Below are 12,129 nucleotides of genomic sequence, written 5' to 3'. Positions count from 1 at the left end.
TTTATGTCAGATGTTCTGTTAACGCATAGCCAAAAAGATCTTGACTAATACATCCTCTTTCTAGTGTATCAGTATAATCTAGAATACTCTTTTTTCATCAGTCTGTTTTACCCTGAAGTTCAAGTCCTGGGGACCTTGAATCAACAGAGGAAGAATATTTGTGTCTGTTTCCCTTCTCTTGTCTTATATCTTACACACACACACACACACACACACACACAAAAGACTATTTATTTATTTGGCTGCACCAGGTCTTTGTTGTGGCATACAGGTTCTTTTAGTTGCAGCATCCAACTCTTGTGGGATGCAGAATCTCATTCCCTGACCAGGGATTGAACCTGGGTCCCCTGCGTTGGGAGCACAGAGCCTTAACCTCTGGACTATCAGGGAAATTGTCTTATCTTTTCAAGGGAGAAGGTATAACAGCATGTGGGTAGTCTAAGTCAAGAATGGAGAAATCTTTGGTATTGAATGCCAGCCTCATCACACTGACCTTGCAGGAGGGCAGGGACCATATACTGTATTGTTCACTGTTGTAGCCTAGCACCCATTACAATGTCTGGCACCTAGGAGGTACTTGACAAATATTTGTTGAATACATGAATGACTAGTTGAGTTCTGATAGATCAATATAAATTGGCCATGTTGAAGAGGATTCCTGGGCTTCATCTTGGCTGAAAGTGAAAGTGAAAGTGTTAGTTGCTCAGTCATGTCTGACTCTTTGCGACCCCACAGACTGTAGCCTGCCAGGCTCCTTTGTCCATGAAATTCTCCAGGCAAGGATACTGGAGTGGGTTGCCATTCCCTTCTCCAAGGGATCTTCCCAACCCAGGGATCCAACCTAAGTCTCCTGTGTCTCCTGCATTGGCAGGCAGGTTCTTTACAGTCTGAGCCACCAGGGAAGCCCCTCATCTTGGCTGAGCCATGATCAATTACTGATATCTGCTGTGAACTTATGATGGGGATGTTTGCCATTGTTGGTGATTGATGGAGAAATACCTCAGATGATTCTTTATAGCAAATATCTTGTTATTATGCACCTTAAATATATTTATTTTCAATAAAAAAGCATCTTTCCCTATACAATTACATTTCTTTTCCTCATAAGAAAACCTCCCCCAGTAACTTGCCCATGGCAGGAATCAATCAATATTTGTTAAGTATCAGTCGTGTTTTCCCACAACAGTGCTGTGCACTCAGCATGTAATCAATCACCTGCCACTGATGGATACATTCGAATTCAATATTTCTATTTTTGCCTTCGTGCATATTTACCTCAACAAACACCTTTTGAACCTAAAAAAAAGGATATAGCCAGTACCTCACAACTTTGAGGTTATGCTAAATTGAAGGAGTAACAAATACCAGCGAAGGACTTGAACCAATAAATAAAACCTATGTGAAGATGGTTTTTGTTTATTTTCATGGCAAATAATTCAAAATATATATATCAGGTTCTAGGGACAATGACAAAGTCACAAGTGTCAAAGTAGTCACTGTGATAAGAAGAAGCCAATGAGGGGCTTCCCTGGTGGTCCAGTGGTTAAGAATCCCCCTGCCAATGCAGGGCATGTTAGTTTGATGCCTGACCCAGGAAGATTTCACATGCCATGGTGCAACGAAGTGCCTCCGCCACAACTACTGAGCTGTGCTCTGGAGCCCAAGAGCCACAACTACTGAAGGCCGTGTGCCTAGAGCCTGTGCTCATCAACAAGAACATGATCACAATCACAAGCCTGTGCATTGCAACTAGAGAGTGGCCCCCGCTCACTGCAACTAGAAAAAGCCTGAGCACAGCAACAGAGACTCAGCACAACCAAAAAAAAAAACCCAAAAACCCAAAGCCAGTGAGACCCATGTGTGTCACATGACCTCCCCATGGGAAGGAGCAGGGTTCTTCTGAATGCAGTGCCTCACGGAGGAGAAAGGGCCCGTCCTCCTCAAAGCATCATTTAGGTACCAGTGCATTTCGAATTTCAGGGTCAAATTTTACATCCATATTCCCCATCTTCAAAAGAGACTCATGTGAGTGGAATAAAAAGAGAAATGTCTGTGAATAATGATGTTCATAATAGCTGATATTGATCAAGGTCTTTCTATGTACTGGGCAGTACTATAGTGATATTATGCTTATGTTTAATTTAGTGGGGGTTTTTTTGATGTGGATCATTTAAAAGTCTTTATTGAATTTGTTGCAGCATTGCTTCTGCTTTATGTTTGTTTGTTTGTTTGTTTTTTGGTTATGAGGCATGTGGGATCTTAGCTTCTAGACCAGGGATCAAACCCATACCTCCTGCATTGGGAAGCGAAGTCTTAACCACTGGACTACCAGGTAAGTCCTTTAACTTAGTTCTTATAAAAAGTCCATGAGGTGGCTACCAATACTTTAAGGAACTAGGGATTGTGTTATGAGTAGAAATATAAAGAGAGCATCATGCATAACTCAGTTGAGAAAGATCAAGAAAGAAGTCAGAGTTGTTGATTCAGAAATACAGTGCAATAATTGAAGACAAACCAGGGCCACTTGTACTTGCCTTAGAATATGGGGAAGTGATGTGCTTCATAAAAGGAACTCAGGCTGCAGCCTGAAGATTGCATTATACTACTAGTGGGAAAGCCCAAGCGGGTCCTCGGTGTCATGCTGCTGTGAAATGTTGGACTGTATTAGCGTGGATGGAATGGGCAGCGTCTGAAGGTGTTGTTTCCCTTCAGTGGCATCTCTCAGGGGCTTCCCGTGTGGTGCTAGTTGTAAAGAATCCATCTGCCAATGCAGGAGACAAGAGATTCAGTTTCCATCCCTGGGTTGGAAAAATCCCCTGGAGAAAGGCATGACAACCCACTCCACTATTCTTGCCTGGATAATCCCATGGACAGAGGAAACTGGTGAGCTATAGTCCATGGGATCACAAAGAGTCAGATACAACTGAAATGACTTAGCACGCAGCACTGCATCACACATAGGCTATGCCCCCCACACCCCCAGCCCTCTACCAGAAAAATGGTAGGGGAGACATATGTGCAAGAGACATTTCTTTGAGGTGATGTTTTATGATCTTCCTAACCCTTAAAAGTTATACATTAGAATATCTCCAACTTTGGACATTTTACTTAAACATTTCCATTTCTTCCTCTTTCTCTCCTTTCCTTCTATGCTTTCTTCCTTAAAAAGAACCAGGTTACAGTGCTGAGAAGAGAACTGGGTGCATATTAGGCAAATGCACTCTTGCCATCTCTCCCATCTTTATAATTTCTGTGACTATGAGTTACTGGAAAGAGACAGAATGTTACAGAAAAGTTGACAGAATTATCTTAGTGATGGTGATAAAGGGGAGACAGCAAGTAACAGAAAGTCTCTTATAAACCTTCTTGCTACTAGCAACTCTTCCATCAGACCACATTCCCACGTGCCTAATCCTCCTTCTGCCTAGAAACTTCAGGAGGAACCCAGACGGTATTTTAAACAAAGCTCCGACACTGAACTCTGATGGAATATTTCTGCCCAACAGTCTGGGAAAACTCCCAAGATGATTACAAGGATGAGGGCAAGACCGGTGGAATTTGTGTCATCTGGTTTGATTAAAGGCAAGGCCAGGATGGTCCTTGAAGCCCAGTTCCCTTTCCTCGAGGGAGCTCTGGGTTACTCCAGGCCAGTGTCTGAAAGTCCTTGGAGAATGTCTAGGTCACTGCGGTCCATGAGATGTTAGATTGTGGAGGAGACACTAAAGAGTGATTTCAACGATGGACAAAAAGAAGGCACACATGATCAGGAGCAGAGGAAGTCACTTAACCCTTATGAGGTAGAATGCAGGCTGAGTTTCAGTCTTGCTCTTACCCTTGAACAGTTCCTTTCCACTGTCCCAGCATCTGCTAATTAACTGACTAAATAAGGGCTGGGATTCCTTCTCATGATTAGAACTCTCGAGATTCTCTGCTGAAGATATAGAGAAACTAACATAAGGTGGTATTGGTACCACAGGTTCATGGGCCTTTGAACTCAAATTCTATAAAATGAAAGTGATTTGAACAAATATATGAGATTCTTAAATGACTAAGGGGATAGATTTGATACTAACAGGAACTGAGAAACACAGAAGGGACAGTTGTGGAAGCAGAGACTTGCCTCCTGCCAAGTGACGTGAAATCAGGAATTCAGTATGAAGACAATGGGCTACTGAAATTATTTTGGAAACAGCTTACCAGCAGCCGAGCACGTACTGGGATCTCTTCTCTTTTGCTGTTTGGACCGCTAATAATTTGAGATCAGTATCTCCAAAGAAAGTTGTAAAATGTTGACTCACTTTTAGAACTCTGACTCTCTAACCCCTAGTGGAAAGAGAAAGGGGTGACCTTGGGCTATTTAGCAAGGCTTTGATGTCTTATATGCTCAAGTGGCAACTGCAAAGCTTGGTGCTCTGAATGAGAGCTTTCTGTAAGAAGAGTCAGAATAGCTAGGGGATTCAATTTTGGCACTAAAAGTGCTTCCATTCCTGCAAGTTTTCTTCTGGAGATCTTGTGCATTTCAGGAGCGCTCTAAGGACTTGAACATTGGCAATAAAATCAAATCGTCTTGAGATCAGTGTTTCCCGCAGTGATCTCAGTCCTACGCCTGAGTCCTTTTGCTTTTTCCTTTCTTTTTCTACAGGCTTAATGTGACTTGGACATTTTCATTTTAGGAAAACTGAGCCTGTGTCAACCAGGGGATATGCACGTTTTCAGGGATCCTGGGGGCAGAGTGAAGTGCTGATTGATGGCCCATCTGTGGCTTGAGCCAGGACTGGCCCAGGGACAGTTGAATTTTAACAAAAGTTGTTTGAAGAGCTTGCTATGCTCATTTCCAGATTGTTCTTTAGGCCCAGCTCTGGTTTTTCAGGGTTCACCTGGTCGTTCAGTGGTGAAGATTCCACCTGCCAATGCAGGAGACTCAGGTTAGATCCCTGGATTGAGAAGATTCCCCTGGAGAAGGAAATGGCAACCCACTCCAGTATTCTTGCCTGGAGAATCCATGAACAGAGGAACCTGGTGGGCTACAGTCCATGGGGTTGCAAAGAGTCAGACACGACTTAGCAACTGAACAACACCAACATGGTTCTTCAAATTTTAAATGCAACGCGCCAGGGCAGCTCCTCATTTTCCCCAGCTCTGTTTTGTCTTTGACACTAGGAATGCCCCAAGGCCTCCATTCAACCAAGAATCTAGATTCACTGATTCTTTTTCTTCCCTCCTTCTTCCTTCCCTGTCCTCTCTTTCCCTCTCTTCCTTCCTTCCCTCTCTTTCTCTCTTTCTTTCCTATAGTCAGCACGCCTCAAACTTTATTCATCTTAGAGATGAAAATCTGTAACCTTTTACCAATGTCTTCCTACTTTCCCCTGATGTAGTTTCTTATTTTTAATTAAGTGGGTAAATTTCAAACTGGTTTAAGGACTCTTACAGCCTCTAACTTTGGCCAGGTTTCCAAGTTGAAACCTGACACTGAGTCTATAATATAGGTAGTTAAAGTGAAAGTGTTTGCCGCTCAGTCCTCAGTCATGTCCAACTCTTTGGGATCCTCTGAACTGTAGCCTGCCAGGTTCCTCTGTCCTTGGAATTCTCCAGGCAAGGATATTGGAGTGGGTTGCCATTCCCTTCTCCAGGGAATCTTCCTGACCCAGGGATCAAACTTGGGTCTCTTGCATTGCAGGCAGATTCTTTACCACTGTTGCTGCTGCTGCTAAGTCACTTCAGTCATGTCCGACTCTGTGTGACCCCGTAGACGGCAGCCCACCAGGCTATCCCGTCCCTGGGATTCTCCAGGCAATAACACTGGAGTGGGTCGCCATTTCCTTCTCCCATGCATGAAAGTGAAAAGGGAAAGGGAAGTTGCTCAGTCGTGTCCGACTCTTTGCAACCCCATGGACTGCAGCCCACCAGGCTCCTACGTCCATGGGATTTTCCAGGCAAGAGTACTGGAGTGGGGTGCCATCGAGCTACCACAAAAAGCCAACGATACGGGTAACTAAGAGGTCATGGGTAGGAGTGGGAAGCGACTTCTGTGGAGAATTCAGAGGTTGAGAAGAATAATTGTGAATCTGACACCTGGGGCTCCTCTGAACTGAGGAAGGAGCTTGTGATTCTTGTCCTGGCACAATGCATTTAGACTTTGAAACCATTGGTTCTGCCCCACCACCTCCCAAATCAGAGGGATGATCCAGTGATGTCATTTCTGCTGGGAATCTGTAGAGTTGCTGTTTTTTTTTTTTTTAAGAATTTATTCAATTTTCAAAATAGTGTAAAGATTTCTTTTTGTTTCTTTTCTTTTTTCTTTCATCTTCCTTTCTTCTTCTTTTTTCCCTCCCTCCCTTCTTTCTTTTTTTTCTTTTGCCAATATTTCCCAGTGTAAAGAATCCAAGAAAGTTATTTCTTCATTGCAAAGTGGAGCATCTGCCCAAATTATCCATTACATTTTATGATGCCCTGGGTGCTCTAGTTAAGCCTAGTTAAACTAGACTGTGTTATGATGCCTACCAAAGATTATGGGTGCAGGCATTAAGAAAAATTGCCTTTTACATTTATTCATTTCATAGTTCTGCCATCTACTGCCTTGGCTTCCACATTTAATAGGCAAGAAATAGAACCTGGGAAGATGTGGTGGAACCAAGCATCTAAAACTCAATGTAGCCATTCAGGGGGACTATAAGTCTGTCTCTGGAAGCGGAGGGCTTCCTTTGACACTCTTGCCCTGGGGAATCCAGGTTACTGTCTCACGTAAGTGACTTTCATTGAACTTTGTGGAAATTGGGGCTATTAGTCTCAACTGGCTGTCTCCCTCACTCTACTTGGACTTTTCAGAAGGAAGGAACTGTGCCTTAAAAAAAATCCCCAAACCAAAACTTCAAGTCCCCCACACTAGATATGACATAATGCAATAATTAAACTATAGCATGGCTTATGCTCAGTAAGTGAGGAGAGAGCTGATCTGGGTGGGGTGGTGCTGCGCCAAGTCTTCGTTGCAGTGTGGTCTTCTTCCTACCTGTGGTTTAGTTGCCCCATGGCATGTGGGATCTTAGTTTCCCAGCAGGGATCAAACCCGTGTACCTGACATTGGGAGGAGGATTCTTAACCATTGGACCACCAGGGAAGTCCCCAAGAATTGATTTTTAGCTGTATGAGGACCTCTGGGTGCTTTTGAGAACACACACACAGTGTTAGATACTCTGTTTATTTTGCTATAATTTTAGAAAAATGACAAAAGGACACCAAGATGGTTATAGGTTGGGCTGTAACCGTCTAAATGGGTGTGACTAGTGTGGGTATTATTTTAGTTATAATCTCATGTTTTAGAATTCACTGATGGCTGCTTATTGGCATTTCCTTGTAGAATCTCCCAGAAATCTTCCAGCCATGAAAAGCTAGCGTGTGAGCTTCAGCAATGAGCAAGCTCTGTGTGCAGCCCTGCTCGGACGCCATGTGTGAAGGGTGACCAGGGCAGGAGGAAGAGCAGACACCAGATAGACCGTCACAAGACAGCTCTTTGGCTTCTAGAACTTACCATCTTGCTGGGTGAATATAAAATGCATGCAAATCCATCCCTGCTCACCACCTGCCCGTGCATATATGGCTGTTGACTCATTCTTAGCTCATCAATAACCCTAAGAAGCTGTGTTGAGGGTGTTAGAACGTGTTTTCTCAAAGTAGTGAAAGGCAAACTCAGTTTTTCCAAGTGGAACTGGATTCCTATCTGTGTGGCTGAATTTTACACGTGCACACACACTCGTGGTTTTCTTGGGTTAGGGTGGGTCCCCTTTGGCCTTGCCTGAGGTCTGTCGCATTCTTTCACGCAAACAGTGACCACTAAAGATATCGGGTTTTCCTCACAGCTCCTGGCAGCCCCGCAGCTTTCAGCAGGTGTGGTTTCAATTTATATTTAGTCCCTTAGACACACTTAGCAGTCTCATTCTCACCTTGAGGTGAGTGAGGGTGGAAGGCCATACTATAAATCTCCTTCCTGAGCGAGTTCTCTAAGGAAGTGGATAATGGTAACGCACGCAGTAATTCCTACCAACAAGTTCAAAGCAATTGCAGACAAAGCCCCATTGATCTCAGCATGCCTTTTCTTGGGAGGAAGGTGGGGTATCCTATTTAAAAGGAGGGAAACTGAGACACAGGGGTGAAGTTACTTTCTCAAGGTTGTGGAGAGCTTGTGACAAGAATAGACACTTCCAACAGGCTGCCTTCTTGGTTCTGGCCTCCTGTCTCCAGCTTGGGTCCAGCAAGACAGATTTTGATGTGGACTGGATATCCCTCTTATTTTCTATCTGGCAAGGAGAGTAAGCTCTCCTTAGCCAGCCTACTTCTCTTGGAGTCCAGGAAGAACCTTTAAATTTGGGGCTTTTGCTGAATAAAATAAAAGGATTTGATCCAGGAGATCTGATTGCCCAGCTAGTGGGGCATCTTAATAGCTGTGTGATCCTGGAAAAGTCTCTTAGCTATCTGAGATTCAGCTCTTCTGTGTCAAATGGAGATGCAATATTTATGCAGGACAGGGTTTCCGTAAATGCCAAATGGGATAATACACCAGAAAGTGCTTTCATTAAAAAAAAAAAAAAAAAAGACTGTTTATTTTTAAAATGGAAAATGTCATACAAACAGAAAGTGAAAGTGAAAGTGAAATCGCTCAGTCATGTCTGACTCTTTGCAACCCCATGGACTGTAGCCTATCAGGCTCCTTTGTCTATGGGATTTTCCAGGCAAGAGTGCTGGAGTGGACTGCCATTTCCTCCTCCAGGGGATTTTCCGGACCCAGCAATCGAACCTGGATCTCCCGCATTGCAGGCACATGCTTTACCGTCTGAGCCACCAGGGAAGCCCACAAACAGAAACATATACTTATTAAATAGTCACCCCCTTGGGAGCATGAACATTCTGTAGGAATTTATTTATTTACTACTCACCTCCTTCGCATTTCTTGGAATCAGGATTCTTCCAGATTCTTCTGAGTCACCCACTGACCTTCACTCTCCTGAGTGAAGTGTTTTCGAAAAGAACTTGTCCAGTGGCTTTGTCTCCATGTTCAGTCTTCTAGAAGAATGTGGCTTCTGTTATTTTCAGGTCTTCATGGTTACAATTATTCATTTGTATTTTACAAAAAGAACAACTCCCAAACCCTTAAGATACATGTACATTGTAACAGATCAAACTCTACCCAGAAATCATATAAAGAAAAAGTTAACTAATTTCCCCTCCCTCTGCTCTCATCCCATTCCAGTAACCAAAAATTAACCAAGTTATTGTTTATGCTTCTCCTCCAATCACTATGCATATGCAAATACATTCAACTGTATATGCATAAATAGAGGTTTACCGCCTTTATACAGAAAGGGGATCACACAATAAATATTGCTCTGCAACTTGCATTTTGCTTTAATATATAGCATATTCATTTAAATGTTTATATTCTTTTTGATGGAATATGGGATATACAATACTTGGTGGTCTGAATATGCCATAATTTATTCAGTTATTTTCCTGTTTACCTGGATTCAATTTTTCAGGTCTCTCCCCTCACCAAAAATGATGCAAAAAAACACAATCAAGTACAAGGATCTTTAAACATATCAATGCTTTCACTTTTTTGTGATAGGTTTTCAAAAGGGGCGTCATGGGGTCAAAATGATAAATGACAAATTTTCAAATGCCTTTGAAAATTTATTAATGGTGTCAGATGTTTGTCAAAAAGATTGTATTAGTTCACACCTCCACCTGCAATAAGCGATAAAGTGTGACTCCATGGTGAACTCCTGGCCAGTATGGATGCCATCAACATTTCTTTTTTTTAATTTTTGATTTTGTTTTTTTTGTTCACGCTTTGCAGCTTGTGGGCTCTTAGTTTGTTGACCAGCAATCAAACCTGCACCCTCAGTGGTGAAAGCACGGAGTCCCAACCACTGGAGCATCAGGGAATTTCTACAATCAGCATTTCTGATGGGCTTTCCTGTGCATTTTCTTGGTTATGGATGAATCAGTTCAGTTCAGCTGCTCAGTTGTGTCTGACTCTTTTCGACCCCATGGACTGTAGCATGCCAGGTGTCCCTGTCCGGGCTGAATATATACCTCATCCACCCAGTATATTGATGAATATACTGTTTCATATGTAAACTGGACACTTTCAGTTACATTTCTGTGAAATTGCTATTCATGTATTTGCACTTTTTCTATGGAATATTCCTTTTGTATTGAAGTTAACTCATCTGCCATATGTAGTTCAGATGTTTTCTCATAGTCTGTTGTTTTCCTCCTGCTCTTATTATGGTGTCTCTTGCCACAGACAATTTTAAAGTAATCACTCTGTTTTCAGAAAACTTTCTCTTATCTGGGGTAAAGAATCTTCCTGGTGGCTCAGATGGTGAAGAATTTGCCTGCAATGCAGGAGACTCTGGTTCGATTCCTGGGTCAGGAAGGCCCCCTGGAGGAGGAAATGACAACCCACTCCAGTATTCTTGCCTGGAGAATCCCATGGACAGAGGAGCCTGGCTGACTCCAATCCATGGGGTCGCAAAGAGTTGGACATGACAGTGACTAACACTTTCACTTTCTCTTATCTACTGTGATTCTATGATCCTGCAGTATCTCTGTTTTTTTCCCCCTTTTCTGGAATGATTCCTTTTCCACGTATTTCCTTCTTCTTTCTTCCTCTTCCTCCTCCTTCTTCATTTTGCCCCTAGCTATGAATTCTGCCCCCTTGGGTAGAATCTCAGGTCAGGAGATTCTGAAAGTCTCTTCTTCAGAATTTGGAACATCTATTAATTCTTTGTTGTTTCTCACCTTTACACTGTTGACATCCTTGTCTCTATCTCTAGCCTTAGGCGTTCAGTTGCGCATCAAACATCCATACTTGGATTGCTCTCCCTCACCTCCCAGACAACTTGGGTAAGAACACATTCTTTGTTTTAACTCCCCAGACCAGTTCTTCACACCAACTTCCCTGAATGTCTCAGTACAATTAGTTCTCTGTCATCTGGACTTGAACCCTGGGGTTCAGCTTCAAGTCTTATAGCAAAGCACCGATCTTAGCCCTGTCAAGGCCAATCTTTCCCTCTGTATGCCCCAATTCCCCCCTCCCCCCATCTAACACCTGTCACTTTGTGAGGAAGTACTGTTTTACAGGCAGGTTATTCTTCCCATATGGACACAATGTTTGGTGTCGTGTGTCAGAAAATGATCTTAGAAGACTGAAGACAGACTTCAGGGTGAAGGTTGTGGGCACAGGGGTTGCGGGCAAGATATCTTACTGGTTGAATGAAGTCTCGTGTGATGTCAATTACCTGGGGAACAAGTGGACCACATCAATCTGTGGAAATGAGGAAGGAACTCCTCTAACAGAGAACTCTGAGTTAATGTCTTGGTAGTTGATCTGTATCATGTGTTTTAAAGACGCTTTTACCACATCAGTTCAGTTTAGTTCAGTTCAGTCGCTCAGCTGTGTCCGACTCTTTGCGACCCCATAGAGCAAGTAAAAAGGTGTGGATCTCAGATGAGTGGTACACAGAGCTATCAGCCCTTGGAGTGAGTGTGGTGTTCAGAGAAAATCATGAAATGAGGGCAAGCTAGTTAGAAAAGGGTTGGAGACTTGTGTTTCACAAGTGAGATTACTTTTCTGAGTACTTGTTCTGCATTTCCCCTCTAGTTTCCCTTCTTATTTAGTTAAGACTTTTATAGGGGTTAGCTTGCGTGAGCACTGCAAAGGGATAGAGCCCAGCTCCCCTGGAATCAGCATGCCAGTTGTAGTGGGTGGGCTCAAGGCAAGGGCCTAAGTCAGATCACCTAGAGTACTTGGGAGGTGATGTAGTGAAAAGGCTGTGTAGCCAGACCCCTGTTCCACCACTAGCTGGCTGTATGAACTTTATCAAATTACTAGAAACTTCTATGTCTGTTTCCTCATCCATAATATGACAATAATGATAAACACTCAATATGGTTGCTGGGAAGATGAAATATATTGATATATGTAATGTGCTTAGAACAGTGCCTAGCATATAGTAAGTATTATATCAACCTCTGTTTTCCACCAGGAAACTCTACTTTGGGTATTCAGTTTTGGAGGTTCTACATTTTACTTTCTTAAGGTAAATGACATGTTCTCATATTCTTCATGCA

At 42.9% G+C, this 12,129-nt stretch overlaps 1 long non-coding RNA gene and 1 other non-coding gene across 3 annotated transcripts in view; one reads left to right on the top strand and one right to left on the bottom strand.

Annotated features, from left to right (window-relative positions):
- Window positions 1-317: 317 nt before the first annotated feature.
- Window positions 318-390, bottom strand: TRNAG-CCC (transfer RNA glycine (anticodon CCC)). Its single transcript has one exon. It is a non-coding gene; the product is annotated as a tRNA-Gly (tRNA).
- A 10,397-nt stretch (window positions 391-10,787) lies between these two features.
- The window catches only part of LOC133260565 (uncharacterized), a 38,149-nt gene continuing 36,807 nt past the window's right edge, over window positions 10,788-12,129 (top strand). For both annotated transcript variants that reach the window (XR_009740864.1, XR_009740863.1), the window contains exons 1-2: window positions 10,788-10,902; window positions 12,045-12,098. This is a non-coding gene — a long non-coding RNA (uncharacterized LOC133260565). The remainder of the gene's footprint in view (window positions 10,903-12,044; window positions 12,099-12,129) is intronic.

The sequence above is a fragment of the Bos javanicus genome, chromosome 14 (assembly GCF_032452875.1).
Source record: "Bos javanicus breed banteng chromosome 14, ARS-OSU_banteng_1.0, whole genome shotgun sequence".
Classification (NCBI taxonomy): Eukaryota; Metazoa; Chordata; class Mammalia; order Artiodactyla; family Bovidae; genus Bos; species Bos javanicus.
Note: the sequence above shows the minus strand (reverse complement) of the source record. Positions and strands in the feature narration are given on the sequence as shown.